At 40.5% G+C, this 20,935-nt stretch overlaps 1 long non-coding RNA gene across 1 annotated transcript in view; it reads right to left on the reverse strand.

Annotated features, from left to right (window-relative positions):
• Nucleotides 1–206: 206 nt before the first annotated feature.
• The window catches only part of LOC148148330 (uncharacterized), a 46,362-nt gene continuing 25,633 nt past the window's right edge, over nucleotides 207–20,935 (reverse strand). Inside the window, exons 2-3 of the long non-coding RNA XR_015759044.1 lie at nucleotides 10,938–11,000; nucleotides 207–314 (exon numbers count right to left, since the gene is read on the reverse strand). This is a non-coding gene — a long non-coding RNA (uncharacterized LOC148148330). The remainder of the gene's footprint in view (nucleotides 315–10,937; nucleotides 11,001–20,935) is intronic.

Below are 20,935 nucleotides of genomic sequence, written 5' to 3' on the forward strand. Positions count from 1 at the left end.
TTCCAAATAAAATTTATTGATGAAATTATGTCACAGTATATAGATACCAATCACCTGTTTTTCATTCGCCTTTATCAATCCTTTGGCTCCAATGCAATGCTATCCTGGTGGCTGCAGTATGGCTGCTGGAGGGTTTCTGACTTTGCTCCATCCAATGTGAGCAGGTGCTGCCCCTGATCAATTGTTTACGATACATGTGCTGTGTCATTATCTGGTCTGCTGTCTTTGGGTGTGAGATCAAGTGACAATGTCTTCACCATCAGTTTTGTCTTAATGTTGTTCCACAGTCTGGTCAGGTTGCACTTTTTAAATACCTGAAAGGAAAAAGGTACAAGAATACAGTTGCAGTGCAGGGAGAATAGGGATTATTGTAAGTGGCCTGTACTTAAACCACCTGCAGCTTTTAGGTTATGGGAATGTGTGGATGGGACAGAATGCAGTCACCGTCAATGATTGAAATCCTGTTTCCCACCAAGCTTCCAGCAATGATTGCTCCAATAATGATCAGAACTGTCTCCTGAATGGGGTTTAGGATCCACAGATGTATTGATCCATTTGGGTAGCTCCTACAATCTTCAGTTGTACATGGTGTCTGATAAGAGTAACAATTCCACCAGCTAATTCATTTTTGAAATTAACTTAGGAAAAAGGAACAGGCACATTAGCTCTATATTAATAATTTCTCTTTCATCAAACCATCTGGAACACCAATCATTTCACCAGCTACCATCAATGACTGATTTTCCCCAGTTATTCCCAAAACTTTAATCTATTTACCTGTGTTGCTGGAGGAGTAAGAGAACACTTCTCTCTAAAACCTCTAGTAACCTGGGTCAAAGTGGCAATATTCAGGACAAATTCTTTTCACTGCCTTGAGCCAACCCCTCACATCTAAAAGATCCTGAGGGAATGTGTTTTAAGTACATGCTGTTACTGTTTTAATACACATGACCTTTTCTGGTACTGCTTTTTTCTGAAGAATCCTGAAGTGTTCCTATTACTCCCACTACTTTGAACAATTTGTTTTTACAAGTCTTTTTTATGGCAATGGAAACACACTTTTTTCTCTATACCTCACCTTTTTTCTATATACTATAAATTTCTATTGACTGGAATAGTGTATTTGAATCATTATAACCTAGGTTCCTCTTTAACCACTTTAGAATTTTTGATTTCTTCCTCTCTTTGAAGTTTTCCTTCTTCCATTGTTAACTTCTCTCTCTTGCATTCACCTCTCTCCTTTAAGTTCAAGTTTTCTAATTTTTTTTCTATTTCAACCTGTTTCATCTACAACTGCATTGTAGCCAATTCAGGCTGTTTCCACCAGGGTTTTACTCTTCATTGTCCAATCCCAGATGCTGTGCTATTATCCCAATTGCCTCTGTTCTCTTAGACCCTTCTTTTCACAATAACTCAATTTTTTCTGCCAAGCCTAGCCCTGGTTCAGTTTTGCAAATCCCTCAAAGACAAATCTTCACTTTTGAGAAAAGGAATAGCAACTGACCAAACTATCTTGGGTTTTCAATATGTATGTACAGTAAAATTCACCTTGAAAACCTTATCAGTGTTAACCTTAGCAGGACTCAGCACTTGCATTTGGATTTCAGATCACTGATGAATCCAGACACCATGTTATGATACCAGATCAGACTGTAAAATTTACAGATAATCTAGCTTGGTACCAGTAACTTTTTAAAATGGTAGTGAAGGGATTCAAAACAATACAGTAAAGCCACAAGATTGAACAGCAAACATAAACTTTACAAAGACAAAGGTCGACAGAGCACAGCAAATTGCTAATGCAGTCTAAAGAGATCCCTTGGCTTTCTCTGCAAAACTCCAGATGTTAGCAACACTGTGGGTCATCAAGTCACATTAAAACTTTACAATAGATTCTAATTCTTCACTGTTGAAGGTTTAGCATTAGAATTTCCTCAAAAGCCACTACATCATGGATTGTTTCAACCCATGCTCACACTTTTATTATTCCATTTGAGACTGTACTCCCCTGGATTCCGGAAACTGCACTCTACAGGATACAGAAAAGAGACAAATCCTGTAAGGAGAAAGATGCGATAATGGGGGGTTGGCCAGACATACATTCTGGATGCTGTAGTAACAGATGGTCATGGTGGTCAATCCACGGAGTTAAGTCCTAAAAATAAGATGTCAACCTGGTGAAGCTACTGTACAGGACTACTTGCTTGCCAAACTGCATAAGCAACAAGTGATAGACAGAGCAAAGTGATTCAATGGATCAGCTTTAAGCTCTGCAGTTCTGCCACATCCAGTCATTAAGGATGTTGGAAAGTTTAAAAACTCTCTGGAGGAGCAGGATCCACAAAAATCCCTATCCTCGATGATGGCAGAGCCCAACATATCAGTGCAAATGATAAGGCTGAAGCATTCACAGCAATCTTCATTCAGAAGTGCTAAGTGGATGATCCATCTCAGCCTCCTCCAGTGGTCCCCAGCAGCACAGATACCAGTCTTCAGCTAATTCAATTCACGCCATGTGCTATCAAGGAACAGTTGGAGGCACTGGACAGTGCAAAGGCTATGGGCCATGACAACATTCTGGCACTAGTACTAAAGACTTGTGCTCCAGAAATTGCCACTCCCCAGCCAAGCTCTTCCAGCACAGTTACAACACTGGCATCTACCTGACAATGTAGAAATTTGCCCAGTTATGTCCTGTACACAAAAAGCAGAACAAATCCAACCCGGCTGATTACCACCCATCAGTGTACTCTTGATCATCAATAAAGTGATAGAAGGTGTCATAAAAAGTGTTATCAATCAGTTCCTGCTCAGCAATAACCTGCTCAGTGACACCCAGTTTGGGTTCCTCTAGGGCCACTCTGCTCCTGATCTCAGTAGGTCCAAACATGGACAAAAGAGCTGGAGTCCAAAAATGAGGTGAAAGTGACGCACTCGACTTTGACATTGAGACCGCATTCGACTCAGTGCAGTATCAAAGAGCCCTAGCAAAACTGGAATCAATGGGTATCAAAGGACAAATTGGTTGGAATCATGCCTGGCACATAGGAAGATGTTGTGGTTGTTGGACATGAGTCAGCTCAGCTCTAGGACATCTCTGCAGGAGTTTCTCGGGGTAGTGTCCTAGGTTCAACCATCCTCAGCTATTTCATCAATGACCTTCTCTCAAACATAAGGCCAGAAGTGGGGATGTTTGTCGATGATTGCACGATGTTCAGCACCATTATGACTCCTCAGATAATAAAGCATGTTCAAATGCAACAAGATCTGGACAATTTCCAGGCTTAGGCTGGCAAGTGGCAAGTAACATTCACACCACACAGAGGTCAGGCAATGATCATCTCAAATAAGGGACATTCAATGCTGTTATCATCACTGAATTCCTGCACTATCAGTAACTTGGGGGTTACTACTGACAAGAAACTCAACTGGGCTTGCCACATAAACAGTGACTACAAGAGGAAGTCAGAATACTGCAGTGAGTAACTTACCACCTGACCCCCCATTACCTGTTCATCTACAAGGTCCAAGTCAACAGTGTGATGGAATACTCCCCACCTTCCTGGAGTACAGCTCCAACAAAACAAAAGAAGCTTAACACCATCTATGACAAAGCAACACACTTGATTGGCACTACATCCACAAGCAGCCACTCCTTCCACTCTAACACTCAGTAGCGGCATTAGCGACAAGATGCGCTGCAGAAATTCACTAAATATCCTACCGAACTATGATCACTTCCATCTAGAAGGATAAGGGCAGTAGATATACGGGAATATGAACACTTGCAAGTTCCCTTCCAAGTCACTCACCGTTCTGACTTGGAAATAAATCATTGTTCCTTCACTGTTGCTGGGTCCAAATCCTGGAATTCTCTCCCTAAGACATTGTGGGTCAACCTACAAAATGAGTGGACTGCAGTGATTCAAGAAGGCAGCTGACCACCACCTTCTGAAGGACAAATAAGTATGGGCAATAAATGCTGGCTCAGCCAGCGATGCCAATGCCCCACATAGTAAGAAAGAAAGTTCCCGGGAGAATTCTGATTTCACTTGATGTTATTTCATAATTTTTAGCCAGTTAGACAGATCGTAAGTATCCAACAGTATGGATTAAAAAATTCTGACTGTGTGGAACAAATATAATCATCAACAAAATGCAACAGAGTGACAGTGCAAATACATTTTTTGAAGAATTATCTTGGTACCCCTCACCGATAAAGTGCTCAAAATGAAACCCTTTATAAACATGACCAGGTATAGTGCCAAAGTAAAATTGCTCTCCTTACAGTCAAACTATGTAAAGCAACACTCCCTTAAACTATGCAGCTGCCTGAAAGTTCTGCACATGCAGATTAGCATGCAGAAGTTCTTGCTGTGCACAGACCTAAAAAAAAAGGCAAAGAACATAATATGATAATATGAAAATATGATAGGATAGTGAATGCAGCGTTTGGTATGCTTTCTTTTATTGGTCAGAGTGTTGAGTACAGGAGTTGGGAGGTCATGTTGCAGCTGTACAGGACATTGGTTAGGCCACTGTTGGAGTATTGCGTGCAATTCTGGTCTCCTTCCTATCAGAAAAATGTTGTGAAACTTGAAAGGGTTCAGAAAAGATTTACAAGGATGTTGCTAGGTTTGGAGGATTTGAGCTTTATGGAGAGGCTGAATAGGCTGGGGCTATTTTCCCTGGAGTGTCGAAGGCTGAGGGATGACCTTGTAGAAGTTTATAAAATCATGAGGGGCATGGATAGGATAAATAGATAAAGTCTTTTCCTTGAGTTGGGGGAGGCCAGAATTAGAGGGCAAAGGTTTAGAGTGAGAGGGGAAAGATATATAAGAGACCTAAGGGGCAACCTTTTCATGCAGAGGGTGATATGTGTATGGAATGAGTTGGCAGAGGAAGAGGTGGAGGCTAGTACAATTGCAATATTTAAAAGCCATTTGGATGGATATATGAATAGGAAGGATTTGGAGGGATATGGGCCGGATGCTAGCAGGTGGGACTATATTGGGTTGGGATATCTGGTTGGCATGGACATGTTGGACTGAAGGGTCTGTTTCTGTGCTGTACATCTCTATGACTCTATATGCGAGCCACTTGATGTTGAGCGGCTAGTGATTTCAACAAATCCAGAATAAGGTTACAAATCACACAAAATCAGATTATAGTCTAACAAGTGTATTTGGAGGCACTAACTTTTGAAGCGCTGCTTTTTCATCAAGTGGTTGTGGAGCAGAATTAGAAGACACGGACCTTATACCAACAGGATTGCAGTGTTAGGGAATGTAATATTAAACAAATTTAGCTTATGTCTTTCCTCTTTTAGAATGACAAAGTTTTTGAGCAAAATAAAATGTAATTCTGCAAGTACAAATTCAACCCACAAACTTATATGTGGGTGTATATAGGGAAGACCAAGTGAGTGTGTGTATGTGGGTGGGTGTGTGGGATGTGAGTGTGAGAGAGTGTGTGTCTGTGTGTGAGTGTAATGCAGTATAAGTCTGTGAGAGGGTTTGTGTGTGGCTGTGAGTGTGTATGTGTGTGCGTGAGCACATGAGAGAGAACTTATGTATGAGAGAGGGTTTGCATGAGTGTGTGGGTCTGGAGGAGTGTGTGTGTGTGTTTGTGCATCTGTGTGTGAGAGTGTATAGTGGAGTTGGGGTCACCTGTAATGTGACATGAACCCAAGGTCCTGGTTGAGGCCATCCCCACGGGTACCAAACTTGGCTATCAGCCTCTGCTCGGCCACTTTGCGTTGTTGCCTATCCCGAAGTCCTTGGAGGATGGTCACCCGAAGGTCCAAGGTCGAATGTCCCGAACTGCTGAAGTGGGAGGGAACACTCCTGGCTGGTGGCCGTTGTGTGGCGCCCATCCACCCATTGCCGTAAGCCTCTGCTTGGCCTAACCAATGTCCCATGCCTCAAGGCATCCTTGCCTGCAATGTATGAGATAAACAACGTTGGCCCAGTCACGTGAGTACCTGATGTGTACATGGTGGGTGATTTCCTCACATATAATGGTGATGTACATGTCAACACTCTGACACATCTTTAAGCGTCTGCTGTGACTGGGTTGTACGGTGTTGCCCTGAAAGCCTAGCAATTTGCTGTGAACAATGATCTGTTTAAGGTCTGGCGGTTGTTTAAATGCAAGAAATGGAGGCTTGGGGAAGGTTTTGGCGAGGTGCTCATCCTCATCAATAATGTGTTGCAGGCTGTGAAGAACATGGAGTAGTTTTTTGGCTTCCAGAAAGTACTGGACAATGAAGGATACCCTATTGGTTGCAGCTCGTGTCTGTCTCCTGAGGAGGTCATTACGGTTTCTTGCTGTGGCACATTAGAACTGGTGGTCGATGAGTTGAGCATCTTATCCCATCCTTATGAGGGCATCCTTGAGCACTTTCAAGTGTCTTTCATGTTCCTCCACATTTGAACAGATCCTGTATATGCGTAGGGCCTGTCGATAGGGGATGGCTGTTTTAATATGTTTTGGGTGGAAGCTAGAGAAGTGTAGAATCATGAGATTATCCATGGGTTTGTAGTACAGTGAACTGCTGAGGTGCCCATCCTTGATGGAGATGCATGTGTCCAAGAATGAGTCAGATACTAAAGAGTAGTACATAGTGAGTTTGATGGTGGGATGAAACTTGTTGATATCACTGTGTCGTTGTTTCAGTGACTGCTTGTCATGGCTCCAGAGGAAGAAAATGCCATCAGTATATCTGGTGTTTGGTGTTGGTTAGAGGTCCTGTGCAGAAATGCATTATTTGAGCTGAGGTAATACCAATTGTTAAATCAATCTTCAGAATGTAACTTTTAAAAAGTTCTGGGATTTACATATGAAGGAACCAAAACTAACATGGTCATTCTAAATGATGAAACATGTAAGCTAACTTTGTTTAATGTTACATTCCATGACACTGCAATCCTGTGCTATAAAGTCTTTGTCTTACGATTCTGCTCCACAACCACCTCATGAAGAAGCAGCGCTTCGAAAGCTAGTGCCTCCAAATAAATCTGTTGGACTATAACCTGGTGTTGTGTGATTTTTAACTTTGCCCACCCCATCTAACACTGGCACCTCCAAATCATGACAACCCAGAATGAGGAAAGGACAGATGAAATGTTCACATGAAATAGATCGGTTTTGATTTGCTGTTGTGGTTATTCACCACAAAGACACTTTGGAAAGAAAACGTAAACAAGGAATACAAATAAGGATACATCTAAAGGTTTTGGACATCTCTTTGTCAAGTATGGAAGGTAATTTGGGTGGAGGTGTGGGGGGGGGAGGTTTAAGAGAGAAAATAATCTAAGGAATAGAGTTGAAGAAGAATGAACATTTGTATTTGCATAGGCTAACAGAATATGAATGGCATTATCATGATTACTGTACTGCAGTGTGATAGAATGAAGGTTTCAGGATAACTTCAGTCGTGTCAATTTTGGCAAATCATTGAAAATAAATAATTTCTGGAATTGTTAAGTTGCTCCTTTGACAATGACATATAAATTATGTATTTTTTAGCCAGCATTGTTTGGATTATAACATTTTATCTGTTGAAGCATTTATTGTAATATTAATTATTATTTTAGTGGAACAGCAATTTTGATTTGGCCGAATAATTCATCTGTATAACGTTTCTAAAAAAATTGAAGATGTTCAATGAAATTTAAAAAGAAAAAATGAAATTTATGATGTTTTAGAAAATGTACCAAGTATGTTATGAAACATTATAAGTCTCAATCATATAAACATATTCTGTTAAAAAGTCTCATTACAAATTCTTAAATTCGAACTTAGAATGGATACCCTACAGCTTGGCCTCCTGTAATGAGGTCCTTCCACAATGGCACTGGTGCAATACCAACACAACTAGGAAAGTGCAATTAATGATGAACTTACAAAAGTGCTTTCCCATCTAAATATGGATCTGGCAATTAAAAATGGAGATATAGAAGAACAACTAGCATAATGTTAAAATAGAGCTGAACTTTATTTGAGTTCTGTTAAAAAGTCATTGATGTAAGTCATTAATTTTGTCACTCCATAGATACTTCCTGACTTTAACATTTTCTGTTTTCATTTCATCTGTACCTGTAGTCTTTAATCCCAATTCATCAATGGCTTCAATTGTTATTGACTCTTCATTTGAATGGGACAATGATCAATTAGAATTCCATTAAATTTCTGGGTGGATATTACTTTCCTTATGTTGACACTCATTAAAAGTATTCCGTCTTTTACACCAATTCCTTCCTTTTTTCTGAAGGAGATAAGGGTGCCTAATTCACCTGCCCAATGCAAGAGTATTACCGTGAAACACAGGGCATCTGGCTTACTTTATTTAGAGCATCTCTTGAAATTGATAAGCAAAATTCAAGAACAGCGGAACAAACATCAACTCATCTGCAGGGTCATAACTAACCTTGAAAGAATTCACATGCAAGACCGCTGACTTAGAAAGAAAATTATAAAATGCATTTTTAGGCAAGTTTTATGTGTGTGACCAGCATACATAAAAAAAGGATGCTGAAAATCATTGAATGACTCCCAACTTCAATAAGGCCAGCCTAGAATAGAAATTTCATTCCACCAATCTCGGTTGGATTCAGTGCCTGGACTTAGAAATATATTTTCTATATTACAGTGTCACCTGCCATCAATTTATCAAAATATTGCAATGCATCTGCTGCAATATGAATAAACAGCCATGCTGGTACTACTTAGATTACTAAAGGTTGTTTATGACAGTAGCTGATCGGCCATTAATAAATACAGCAAGGAATACAAGCTAATTATTCTGGATGTTTTGTTGAGCTGGAAGGTTTGTTTTCAAACGTTTTGTCATCATGGCTAAGCAACATCATCAGTGAAAGTCTCCGGTGAAGCACTGGTGGTATGTCCCGCCTCTTTATTTACAGGTCTAGGTTTCTTAAGGTGGGTGATATAATTTCTGTGTTTTTTTCAATGTAAGGTGGATAGGATCTAAATCAATGTGTTTATTGATGGAATTCTGGTTAGAATGCCTGGCCTCCAGGAATTCATGCATGTCTTTGTTTCACCTGTCCTAGGATGTGTGTGTTGGCCCAGTCAAAGGGATGTCCTTCTTTGTCTGTATGTATAGAAACTAGTGACAGTGGGTCATATCTTTCAATAATAAAACCTACAAGCAAGTCAACGGAACAGTCATGGAATCACCAATATCAGGGCTCATAGCAGAAGCTGTCATGCAGATTCTAGAACAAGCTGCCCTCCCATCTGTCCAACCCAAACTTTGGGTCTGCTACGTATATGGCACCTTTGACATCACAAAACAGAACAAATTAGAGGAAACATACAACACCATCACCAATATCCTGACAGGCATAAAATTCACAAAAGAGGAGGAGAACGACAACAGACTCCCATTCCTAGATGTGACAGTTGAACGTTAGTGAACAGAGAGCTTTAAACCAGTGTCTACAGAAAAACAACAAACACAGACCAAATACGTAACTTCAGAAGCAATCATCCCAACACTCACAAACGGAGTTGCATCAAGATATTAGTTCAATGAGCTACATCACACTGCAGCACCTAAGAATTACAAACAGCAGAAGAAAAATACCTATACAACATTTTCAAGAAAACGGGTACCCAATAAACACAACCCGTTGATTCCTCAGAAACAAACCTAAACAAGCAGACACAATGCAACCAAAAACTATAGCCACATTACCTTACATCAAAGACACATTAGAAATGACTTCCAGACTACTCAGACCCCTTGGCATCATGGCAGCCCACAAGTCTACCAACATACTTAAACAGCAACTAATGAACCTAAAGGATTCCTTAGATACTACCAGTTAAGCTAAAGTTATTTACAAAATACTATGCAAGAACTGTAAAAACACTACATTAGACAAACCAGCAGGAAGCTTGCCACCAGGATACATGGACACCAACTAGCCACCAAAAGATAAGACACACTATCATTAGTTTCCATACATACAAACAAAGAAGGACATCACTTTGACTGGGACAACACACACATCCTAGGACAGGCGAAACAAAGACACACATGAGAATTCCTAGAGGCATGGCATTCTAACTGGAACTCCATCAATAAACACATTGATTTAGAGCCCATCTACCTTCCTTTGAAGACAGAACCAGAAATAACAACACCCACCTTAAGAAACCAAAACCTATAAATAGAGAGGTGGTATATACTACCAGCTCTTCACTGAAGGCTGACTGATGATATTATATAGTCATGGTGATGAGGCATCCGTAACAAACCTTCCAGCTCAGTGAACTAACTTACATACTTATCATCAACCTGAGCTCAAATCTTCTCAAAAATCACTAATTATTCCTGTTTTGATTTTCATACTGGTCTTACAAGAATACTGCGTCAAAACGAGTGACACTGGAAAAGCACAGCAGGTCAGGCAGCATCTAAGGAGCAGGAGAGTTCACGTTTCGGGCATAAGGCCTTCCACCTTACAAGAATGAGCCAGATATGAGAAACTTCAATTATGACAACTGATTGAAGAAGTTGGGACTATCTCCATAAAGAGAAGAAGACTGAGAGGAGATTTGATAGACGTTTTCAAAATCTCTACTCACTCATAAAAGGAACCTGAACAAGAGAGTACAGATTGAAAGTGATTTGCAAATGGAGCAAGGAATAGTTAGGGTATGGAATTCATAGAAATAGGCAGGAGGCAAGTTCAATCCAGGTATTCAAGAGGGTATCGGATGATTATTCGGACAGAAATAGCCTGTAAGGGTATAAGGAAAACCTGAAGATCGGCAATATGTAATGATGCTGTTTTGAACAGCTGGTGCAGGCACGATGGGCTAAACAACCACCTTCTGTGCAGTAACAATTCTGTGATTTGCAGCAAAAAATTCACAATTAAGGAACAAACACTCCTGCTCACCTGCTTTCTGAGGTCGTGAGGTCGTCGAACAGCAGAATACTGGGACATAAAATGCATTACAGGCTAGTCAGAATGAAAAAAAGAAAGACAAATTGTTATAACTTTTTAAAATCTGAAGTATAAACAGAAAACACTGAAAATACTCAGCAGGCCAGGCAGTATCTGGGGAGCGAGAAACAAGTTACATTTCAGGTCAATGACCCTTCATTAATTGTGAGAGAAATTTTGAGCTTGTACATAGGCATTGACAGACAGTAGTAGAATAGAGGAGGGGTGTGAAAGAAAGAACAAAATCAAAGGTGGTTGAAGGATAAGATCAAGGTGCTTCAATAACAGCAGAAGTAATGGTGTAAAAGAACATAACAATGAACAAAGATGAGCCTGGAGGTACTGTAAATAATCAGAAAGAGAAAAACTAGGTTAACATCATGGTGGAAATACTTCATTTTAGTTTAACAAAATATAAGTTACACAAGGAATTACTTCAATCATCTATATTCTCCATTTGCTTATTTTACCAGAAAAATTGCTTGGTAATATTGTAAAGTACAAAGGAGTAGAATTTTAATTCCAGTAAAACTACACACAATAGAAGTTCAGTTCTCAGGGGAAAAATATGTTCTTTTTTACTCAATGGGAACAATAATAAATCTATTCCTCCTTTCCTTGGTGTGAACCTGTGACCGTGGACATTGAAAACCTTCAAAACTGCTTTTCCTGCCCATTAGGATAATCTAGCTACTTGGCAAGGCCCCTTTTCTTTGTAATATGACCTGTCCATAAACATAAAGGGACAAATTCCAAAAAGGAAAGAACATTTATAGCAAAGGAAGGGAGTTAAGGATATTAACTGATAACATTTAAAATAGGTTAGATTTATTTAATCTTACATAGTCATTTAAGCCTTTAATTTCTGTATTAAATTTCTGTGATTTTTTTTTACTCAGGCAGTCAAGTCTGAATCTGCATGTCGCCACATTGAGACCTCCTTATGACTCTCAATGGTAGGTATTCCCCACTTTTCATCGATAAAAGTTTTAGAGCCTTTAGAGGTTAGTGCAGAAGCTTGGACACTCATTCAATTTACCAAACAGATCCAAAATGGTCCAAGCCTGACATTGCCTAATCACCACCAGTGGATTTATCTGTTCTTTAAGTCTTTTTAAAAAATATACTGGTGTGTTTGACTAAGGATCTGACTCATCAGCAGCATTCATCAATTTTAAAAGACAGCAACTTCAGTCAACGAGACCACAGAATGTATGATATGGGAAGCATCACATGAGAGCAACAGGGAGGCACTCTATTAAAATTTCCTCAAATATAGAGGAAACTACCCAAAACAGGGAACTACTCCATTTTCCATTGCTAATATCTGTCACTCTGATGGATTGGTGAGTGAGGGTGTCAGGCAGGGAGACAAAGAGGAAATCACAATTTGCTATTCATAACAGAACAGACTATTGCAGAACAGCAAATATTGTCTCTGTGGATAAGTACACATCATTAATTCCCATAACTACAAGCAAACTAATTGAAATTGTACAACAGTGATCTTAAGAATATTCACATCTTTGTTATAGATTCAATTCAATGAGACTTTGTCGCAAGGACACAGGTAGCTGAAAAAGCATGGGAGTCAGGAGCAAATGAAATGAGCAACAAATTGTACCATATCGATGCTATATATAGAAACAAAGATAACATTGTAATTTTGGAGAAGGTTGTAGCTCAGATTATGGATAAGGTTGTAAGTTTACTCACTGAGCTGGTAGATTTGTTCTCAGATGTTTCGTCACCATGCTAGGTAACATCATCAGTGAGCCCCTGATGAAGAGCTGGTGCTCTGCCCTGCTTGCTATTTATGTGTTTTGGCCTGTTGTGGTGGGTGATATCACTTCCGGTTCTTTTTCTGAGAGGTTGGTAAATGGATCAACAAAGAGGGACACCAGTTCGACTGGGACAATACATCCATCCTGGGACAGGCTAAACAAAGACATGCACAGGAATTCCTTGAGGCCTGGATTTCAAACTTGAACTCCATTAACAAACACATCGATTTGGACCCCATTTACCAACCTCTCAGAAACAGAACCAGAAGTGATATCACCCACCACAATAGACCAAGACACATAAATAGCAAGCTGGACAGAACACCAGCGCTTCATTGGAGGGTCAATGATGTCATTACCCAGCATATAAAATGCCTGAGAACAAATCTACCAGCTCACGAGCAAAATTGTAACCCAAAGATAGCATTGTTAATTATAGTTTCAATGAACTTGGAGACTAAAAATAAAATCTGACATACTCTGGTTGGATGTTTGTGCTACAGATCCATATGATTAAAGAGAAAGAAAAGTCATTGGGAACAATTTTTCTTAAATATCTCCTATTTGAAAAAAAAGTTGAGCAATGAATGTGAGTTAAATATCTTTTCCAAGTAGAAAATGGCTTAGTTCGGACTTCTTGAGGCAAGGGTACCCTAAAGCTGTCACAGATAGGGAGGTGCAATTTAGAGAGGGTCCAATGACCCTGTGGGGATCATCACATTGCCCTTGGGAATTGTTCCAAAGATCTGCAAGCTTGGACAGCTATCAACTGAATATGAGTTTCCAGTCAACAATAGCTTGCTCAAGATCAGGCAGTTCTAGATCATGTTCAGAGTGATCTGAGATTGTGCGTAATCAATGAAACTGTTCTGGGACTTTTCAGTCACTTGATTGGAGAGGCTTTGAGGCAAGCTTTTATTTGGAAATAAAGATCATATCTTGGCATAATCATTTCAATTGGCAATATTAAATTGTTCACACTTCAATTATGTTTTTCCTTTCTTTTAAGAACTGTATTGAGTTTGCTTAAATTTATTGTACACGATACTCTTATTGCCAATAAATGAATTGAATTTTCATATCATCACTCTGTACCAGTGTATGAAATGTTTACTCATTGACTATGACCAGGTGAAAAGATCAGGCTGCAAATTCAAATACCAGAGATCTACTGCTCCTTCAGTCGAACAGGTAGGAAAGGGAAAGTGATATTTGTGCATGCTTATAATCGTTCTGTGAAACGCATCATTCTACTGTTATAAAGTGCTCCATCTTAGCAAGGGCAGAGGGATTCAAATGATATGATAGGAAGGCTGTTGAAAAATGTTGATAAAGTGGAAAATAAGCATTGGTTGCTCTTCTGACAATAGCTGTGGCATTTAGAATTATTCTGATGAATCTTTGGAAGCTCTTCACAAATGCTGCCTCAAGCTGTGGGTTTGTGTGTTCAGTTATCTATTCAACGTATGATGATATTATGGCTTTCAGAGCTGTATTTTGTCCTGGTATTTTTGAAGAAAGGTTTTGAGCCATAGGTGGTCAGCTGTCTCTTCTAAGACAATAAAGTAACAACTCGTGAGGCCCTAGTTTATTTTTAACGTTGGAGCAATAGAAGCAGCAGGAATGGTTGGAGTCAGGTTCCCACAGAACCAAAGTTTTAGTTCAGCTTTCAGTAGTTGTTGGGGTTTTGAAGCTGACTCTTTCTCGCTGCTACAGTTAAAAGCTTGGCTTCTCTCTCCTGCCAGCATTGCATGTGAGACAATCTGTTTCACTGACTTGATCTTCGCAAAGGGTGTGTTTATGGGATGTTATGCGAATGGAACAGTTGTTGTTTAATAGTTAAGTTTTCCAATAGAGTTAAAGTTATACCAATTCTTCTTTCTTTTGTTTGCTTTTTAATTGTAGAGTAAGAATAATGTGTGTTCTGTTTAAAGTTCAAGCAGTGTAACCAATCAAATTATATCTGGAACACAGCACCTTACATTTGCCTTTAAATAAGATAAAAGTTAAGGTCTAAGGTATTTTCCTGATATATTTTAAGGGGGTTTGGTCTAGTCCCTAACAAATGGCATGTTTTTTATAAAGATTTCTATTTAATGATAGTTGATGAAACTATTTAAATCTTAAGAGCAAACATTTTGATTTATTAATTAAAATTTCCTACACAGCTGCAGACACTTACCTGGACATCAAAAATCTATAGAATGTAACTACTAGATTCTGTGGTTTTAAAGGATTAATTTTGTTGATTTAAGACCTTGGTCTTTTCAGTTTTCAAAACATACTGATTTAACTGTATCCACAAGTGTTGATTGAGCTTAGTTGCCTGGAAGTGCTTTGCATTGTGAAAGCATAGAACAAACATAGTGCCAATGGGATTTGCTGAAATGTTTTCTCAATTTTTATTGAACATTGAAGCAAAGCTGCATTCTGGAAGTAATGGATTAAGTGGCACAGTGGTTGTTGTTGTTTTATTCTCGACATCCTAAATAAATGATTGAAAATAGATGTTCAATCAAGATGACTATTTCTTACAGTCAAAATGATGTTCTTTACTGTTTTATTATTCAGACATTACAGTGAATGTAACAGGTCCTTATGACTTTGCTATTTAATTCAGTTTGACTTGATAATAGCAGCACAAGATACTTTCTTCAAAACCTAAGATGTGAAGACATTTTGCAAAATATCAAAAGACAGAAGAGATATGACCACTTGTATACCATTGCATTACTTTATTTGCAGGTAAGAAAATGTACAAATCATTAGAAATCAGAAAACATTTATATGATAGAATAAATGAAGTCTTGTGGCATCAGGTCAAACATAGGCAAGAAAAGCACCTATAGATTACCACCTCTCCTTAGTTGGCTGATGGATCAGTGCTCTTCCATGTTAAGCACCACTTGGAGGAAGCCCTGAAAGTGGAAAGGTTGAGGGGCTTCAATGTCCACCAGCAAGTGTGGCTTTGCAGCACCACTCCTAATTGAGTTGGCTGAATCCTAAAGGATATTGCTGCTAGACTTGGGTGGGGCGACTAACAAGAGTGAAAACACATGTGACCACATCCTTACCAATCTTCCTACAGCAGATGCGTCAGTCCATGACAGCACCGATACGAGTGACCATGCAAAGTCCATGTGGAGACAAAGTCCCCGCTTCACATTGAGGATGACCTACACTGTCACAATGCTAGATGGGATAGACTTTGAACACATTTAGTGACTCAGGACTGGACATCCATGAGGACATCAATTAGAAAGAAATGGAATGGCCTAGCCCCACTCTACCATAACCATTAAACCAGGGGATGAACCCTAGTCAAATGGAGAGTGAAGCAGGATATGCCTGGAACGGCACCAGGCTTATATAAAAGTAACATTTTAATGTGGTGAAGCTGCTTACATGCCAAAAAGCATAAGCAGCAAGTGATAACAGAGCGAAGTGGTTCCACAACCAATGGATCAGATCTAAGCTCTATAGTCCTGCTACATCTAGTTGTGAATATTGGTTGACAGTGTTAATAATAATAGCGGAACAAGATACTTTCCTTAAAATCTGAGATGTGGAGGCATTTTCCAAAATATCAAACGACAGCAGAGATGTGACCAATTGTATACCATTGCATTACTTTATTTGCAGATAAGAAAATGTACAAATCACAAAAAAAATCAGAAAACATTTACATTAACGGGGGAGCTCAGCACAACATTGCAAAAGATAAGGCTGAAGCATTCACAACTTTCTTCAGCAAGAAGTGCCGAGTGGATTATCCATTTTGGCCTCCTCCAGTGCTCCCCAGCATCTTCAGTCAACTTAATTCATTCCACATGATTTCAAGAAACGGTTAGAAGCACTGGATAGTGCGAACACTATGGGCCCTGACAGCACTGAAAACTTATGCTCCAAAACTTTCCAAACTCCTAGCCAGTTTGTTCCAGTACAGTTGCAACACTGAACATCTACCTAACAATATTGCAAATAGCCTAGGTATGTCCAGTACAAAAAAAGCCAACCTGCCCAATTATCATCCCATCATTCTACTCTTGATCATCAGAAAAGTGATGGAAGGTGTCATCAACAGTGCTGTCTAACAGCACATATTCAGCTCAGTGATGTCTGGTTTAGGTTCTACCAGTTTAGAGACAAAAAAACTGCAGATGCTGGAATCTAAAATAGACAGGCAGGAGGCTAGAGGAACACAGCAAGTCAGGCAGCATCAGGAGGTGGAGAAGCTGACGTTTCAGGAGTAACCCTTCTTCAGGACTGGGGCTGGGTGTTGCGGGAGCTGCAGATAAAGGGGGTGGCGGGGGCAGGGTGGTGAAGTGGGGATAGATGAATACAGGGAGAGGGTACGACTTCGTTGGATCAATGGGAGGAATGAATCCGATTGGTGGCAGGGAGCAGTGGAAGGGATATGGAGGGGCTGGGAAGGGAGCAAGGGGACAGGGAGGGAGGTTATTTGAAATTGGAGAACTCAGTGTTGAGTTCTCTGGACTGTCGGCTGCCCAGGCAGAAAATGAGGTGCTGTTTCTCCAATTTGCGGCTTGGTTAATTTTGGCAATGGAGGACGCCAAGGAGGGTCATGTCAGAAATGGAGTGGAAGGAGAATTAAAATGGCTGGTGACTGAGAGGTATGGTCGTCCCCTGTGGGCCGGGCTGAGATGCTTGGCAAACCGTTCCCTAAATTTACATTCGATCTCCCCTTTGTAGAGAAGATCACATCGGGAGCACCTGATGCAGCAAACTAGGTTGGAACCTTTGTCTCACCTGGAAGGATTGCTTGGGGCCCTGGATGGAGGTGAGGGGAGTGGTGTATAGGCAGGATTTGCATCTTTTCTGTTTGCTGGGATAGGTACCTGGGGGTTTTGGGGTGGGGGGAGGGGGTGTCAGTGGGAACAATGGCGCAAACCAAGGACTGTCAAAGAGAACGGTCCTAGTGCAAGGCAGAGGGGGAAGATGTTCTTGGTGATGGGGTCTAGTTGGAGTTGGCGGAAGTGTTTAAGGATGTTGTGTTGGATGCGAAAACTGGTGAGGTGGTAGGTGAGGACAAGGGGTACTCTGTCTTTATAGCATTGGGGGAGTTTAGAACAGTGGAATGGGGAATGGAAGTGGTGTGGTGGAAGGCTGTCTGGATGACGAAGGGAGGAAAAGCACATTGTTCAAAATAGGCGGACCTCTGGGATGCTCACAAGTGGAATGCCCCCTCGTCCGAGCAGATGTGGCGGAGGCAGAGGAATTGGGAGAACGGGATAGAGTTCTTGCAGGATACTGGGTGGGTGGAGGTGCAGTCCAGGTAGTCATGGGAGTCTGTGGGGTTTGTTGCAACCAGTCATCTCAACTTCAGGACATCTCTATTAGCATCCTTAGGCTAGTGTTCTAGACCCAACCATCTTGAGCTGCTTCATCAATGACCTTTCATCCATCATAAGGTCAGAAGTAGAGATGTTCATCAACAATTGTTAAATGTTCAGCACCATTTATAATTCCTCAGATACTGAAGCAGTCCATGTTCAAATGGAACAAATCTGGACACTATCTGTACATGGGTTGAAAAGTGGCAAATAACATTCGGACCACACAAATGCAAGACAATGGCTATCTCTAGGAAGAGATAATCAGCGACCATCCCTTGGCATTCAATGATGTTACCATCACTGACTCCCCTACTATCAACATCCTGGAGATTACCATTGACCAGAAACTCAACTGGACTCACTATATTAATTCAGTGGTTATAAGATCAGACCAGAGGCTAGGAATACTGCAGCAAGTAGTTCACTTCCTGACTCCCCAAAGAGTATCAACAATCTACAAGGCCCAAGTCCCAAGTCCCATAGAACACTCCCCACTTTCTTGGATAGGTGCAGTTCCAACAACACTCAAGAAGCTTGACATCATCCAGGGCAAAACAGCCAGCTTGATTGGCACCACATCCACAAAAGTCCATTCCCTCTACCAGTAATTTTCAGTAGCAGCAGTGTGTACTACTTATGAGATGCGCTTACGTTTGCGTTAACCTTAACCCTAATCCACTAGAGATCATTAGACAGCACCCTCCAAATCCATGACCTAGTTGGACAAGAGTGGCAGACACATGGAAAGACTATCACCTGCAAGTTCCCCTCCAACCATCTCACCATCTGGACATGGAGATATCACATCATTTCTTCAGTGTCACTGGGTCAAAATCCTGGAATTCCCTCCCGAAGGGCATTGTGGGTCAATCGACAGGAGATGGACTGTAGCGTTTCTAGATGACAGCTCACTACCGCCTTCTCAAGGGCAACTAAAGACGTGCAATAAATGCAGGTCAGCCAGCAATGCCCATATCCCACAAGTGAATACATATAAATGTCACAAACAATTTTGGGTTGGCATTGATAAGATGAGCCAAATGGCCCCCTTCTGTGCTGTATCATTTCTAAGCCTCTTAGACTTCATGTTATATCTATTCCCACATTTATTATTTATAAATAATAAATGTTTAGAGATGCTACAACACACCCTGGAGGAAGGTGGACCTGAACCCAGGCCTCCTCATTCAGATAGAGGGACACTACCACTGTGCCACAAGAGCCCCTCATTTTTCACTCCATTAAGTAAGTCTTCCTAACTTAATTATTCTTCATCTGTTTGAAGAACAAGTTTTATAATCTTATCTTTCTATGTTAAAGTTGACAGAGATCCCTATCTCTGTTTATTACCCAAGCCACCAATGTTTCATTTTAATCACCCAGGGCTGATTTCATTACTGCCACATTTGTTTCCTTACAGAAGTAGATACATATTAAAGGCTGAACTGTAAACATAGAAGACAAGATATACCTTTTTTTTCACACAACACTGCAAAACTTATATCATTTTATATCAGTAAGCTTGATCACCTGAGATACAAAGAAGTTTCACTATTAACCCTTAACTCCCCAGGATGTTCAATACTTGCCCATTAGCAGAGCTTGACTGGTTGATGCCCTGAATAAAGACTCTGGTTGATGCCCTGAATAAAGACTGTGCCTCTTTATTTTCCAGGTAAAAACAATGACTGCAGATGCTGGAAACCAGATTCTGGATTAGTGGTGCTGGAAGAGCACAGCAGTTCAGGCAGCATCCGAGGAGCAGTAAAATCGACGTTTCGGGCAAAAGCCCTTCATCAGGAATAAAGGCAGAGAGCCTGAAGGGTGGAGAGATAAGCTAGATGAGGGTGGGGGTGGGGAGAAAGTAGCAATAGTTTCCTCATTTTCCCTTCCCCTACCTCACCCTAGTTCCAAACTTCCAGCTCAGCACTGTCCCCATGACTTGTCCTACCTGCCTATCTTCTTTTCCACCTATCCACTCCACCCTCCTCCCTGATCTATCACCTTCATCCTCTCCCCCACTCACCTATTGTACTCTATGCTATTTTCTGAAACTGAGTATAATCATGCATATTATGGAAAAATATACTTAAAGGACATGTTGATATTGCAAAACTACTACTTGAATATGTCAATAGAAAAATTAACAAAAATTACAATAAATTCATATCACTCAAATGGTACAATTAATGATTATTGTTGCTAGGTTCCGTGAATAGGATTAAATGTCTCTTGCCATTATGTAACAGTATACCTTGTTTTGTACCTCATGTCCCTTTCAAATGGTAAAAAGAAAACTATGTTTTCTTCCTATCGGAAGGATGTTGTGAAACTTGAAAGGGTTCAGAAAAGATTTACAAAGATGTTGCCAGGATTTGAGGATTTGAGCTACAGGGAGAGGCTGAATAGGCTGGGGCTGTTTTCCCTGGAGCGTTGGAAGCTGAGGGGTGACCTTATAGAAGTTTTAAAAATCATGAGGGGAATGGATAGGATAAATAGATGAAGTCTTTTCCCTGGGGTGGGAGAGTCCAGATCTAGAAGGCATAGGTTTAGAGTGAGAGGGGCAAGATATATCCAAAACTTGGCTGAGTATCATTTTTAGGAGTTTCCTGGCTGGCTTCTCTCTGTGAGGTCTATTGATTGTCTCATATAATTCTCTAGATCTCTCTTTATTATGTATGCATCACACCTGTACAGCACTGTGTTCATACTACCATGTGGTCACCATCAGCAGAAGTATACCACCTTCTGCAATTCCCGGTACCAGCAGCATCGTATTTCAAGTCCAGTTGTGCACCATGCCAAGCAC

This window comes from Chiloscyllium plagiosum, unplaced genomic scaffold, assembly GCF_037043375.1.
Source record: "Chiloscyllium plagiosum isolate Xiang-an unplaced genomic scaffold, Cpla_swu_hap1 HiC_scaffold_13, whole genome shotgun sequence".
Taxonomy (NCBI): Eukaryota; Metazoa; Chordata; class Chondrichthyes; order Orectolobiformes; family Hemiscylliidae; genus Chiloscyllium; species Chiloscyllium plagiosum.